The sequence below is a fragment of the Parus major genome, chromosome 4A (assembly GCF_001522545.3).
Source record: "Parus major isolate Abel chromosome 4A, Parus_major1.1, whole genome shotgun sequence".
Classification (NCBI taxonomy): Eukaryota; Metazoa; Chordata; class Aves; order Passeriformes; family Paridae; genus Parus; species Parus major.
This window is the reverse complement of record NC_031772.1, coordinates 8,198,178-8,200,599: the sequence shown is the minus strand read 5'-3', so window position 1 is coordinate 8,200,599 and position 2,422 is coordinate 8,198,178.

Genomic DNA, 2,422 nt, shown 5'->3' with positions numbered 1-2,422 from the left:
ATCTATCTACCTATTTAGAGACAGATGATAGCTAGCTAGCTAGATAATCTGCACTTTTGATGATAATTACTATTTACTTCTAGTGAATTGTTCTGCTGCTTTTTCTCTTGATAGACTCTGGGTTCCATAGGAAATTAAATTGTTCATTTCTGCTTTTTCCAGTGCCCAGAAAGAACTCGTGGTGAATATCTGTGAACCAGGATGGACAGATGTGGGAGAAAAGTATGAAATGGGCCTTCTGAGTTTTTACGGAAATAATCAACAAAAAAACTCCACTCATTGAACCCCCTTCCCCATTCTCTGGTGCAAGAAGTGGTGTTGACAGAGCACAGAGATGGGGAGAGAGGTGGTGGTGGTAGCAAAGAGGTATCAATGCAGGGTGGAAGTAAAATCGGGAATAACAGTGATTTGGGGGTCAAATGAGCCTGATCTCTCCCAGATCAGGAGTATTTGCTGATATATCAAAGTATTTGATGTGGTAACTGTAAGGCACCCCACAGGCTGCACTGCAGCTTGTCAGTGTTTTATCTCATTCTCTTTTCTGCTTTTTGCTTGCCAGCAGGAAGTGTGTCTTATTCTGTCATCGTGGTCTATGTGAAAGATAACTCAGGTTGCAGCAATTTCCTGCTGTACACTTCCATTTGTGCCTCTTTGCTGCTGAATATACGTCTTTAATTGTAGGCAGCAGAAGCAATTTATTTGTTTAACAGTGGCCAGGAAACATACCCAGGGGAGATCTCTGAACATGACCACAAAGCTGATAAAGATTAATGTTAGGTGATAGAACACTGGATAAAGCTATTCTCACATTTGGGTCAATATCTGCTATTCATAGCATGAGCATTAAGTAAACTAATATCAGCTTATTGTGTGCTATTATATTTAATGAAGTTCAGCATTTACTTTTCCTCTAAAGACTGCCAAGGACCACATTAATATCATTCTGTGCTCTGGCAGGCAAGAGAGCAGTGTGGTGAGTTTAGTACAACAGTCACATCAGAGCTTTCAAAGGCCACTATGTGACCTCTATGTTTCATTGTTAGGCAAATCTAATGGTGTTTGAGTTGGTCCCCATTGCTAACACAGAATTCATTATTAGAGGGTATAAATCTTTTTCCTGCTACAGGTGTTGATATCTGCTGTGGAAGCAAATAGAGACATCAGTAGCCATCTATGAAAAAAGAAGCTCCAATACTATTGTTGATATTGTTGTGGTTTATCCAACAGCTCCAGGTCCCTGCTGTGCTGTGAAATAACAAAGCAGCTCCTTTGCTGACACCTGCACTTCCATTCTCACCTCCATTAATTTCCTGCATTGATTAGAAAGTAATCATCATCATCATCATCATCATCATAATCCCAGAAATATTTAGGACGTGCAGAAACCCAGCTGCATCCTGCACATGGTGGGCTAGTGTGCTTGTGTAAGTCCAAGCCAGGAAACTCCTCACCCCCTGAACAGCTGCCTCTGCAAGGCTGCTTCCAAATCCCTGCAGCCTGGCAGGATTTCTTCCTTTATCCCTTGGCTGTTCATCACCTCTCCCCTGCTCACCACCCACTTCAGCCCACCTGGCACCCATTCTGTGGCCAGGGCCACGACTGCCTCCTGCTTTGCCTTCAATGCCCCGCTCCAAAGCTTCCCTCTGGAATCTTAAACCAGAGGCTTAAGATCCCCAGTACCAACCACCATGAAAAAGAAACCAACCCATATCCAGCAATAACTTCTGTGCAGAAACAGGAGCTTACTGGGAAAGTCTGCTTTTCTGTTCAGCATGTTGAGTCACTCTGTGGTTCTGGGGGAGCTGAAACCACTCCAGGAATTCTTGAGACTGTGCTAAAAAGAGCCTGATTTATTGTGCTGAGGAGCAAAACCATCCCTGGCTGTGGGTAATAAACAACTACCGATGGAGGCACAAAAAGCAGTGATGTTAAAGAATATAAAATTGAATATATTTCTTAGTGACACAGTTACTCAAGAGAACCAAGCCACAGAGCACTTCACATACTGCAGTACAGCACTGCCAAGCTCTAGACCGGCACCTTGCTGGACCAGCATCTGCACCAGCATGGAGCAGTGAGAAATACCCTGACTGAGGGAATTCACAGCCACACTGAAGACCAAGAGAGAACCTATAGCTACCAGAAGATAAAGAGGGACCCACACTGAACTCCTGTGGGTAAGGAACATCTGTGTGCTCAGAGTAGGACCAGCACCCTGCAGAAATGGTTTTCCCATCTTGGGGAAATTTTCAATATTTTATACTTTTCTGCCTCTTATCAGCCAAAAATTCAAGCTGAGAAATGAAAATCTCAGACATTATGCTTTGAACAGAAGTCCCTGAATTATGCAGCCTAACAGGAAGAAGAAGATACTATAAGATCTTTGTTTAGATATTTGTTCTAAATTTAGAGCTTTTGCTGG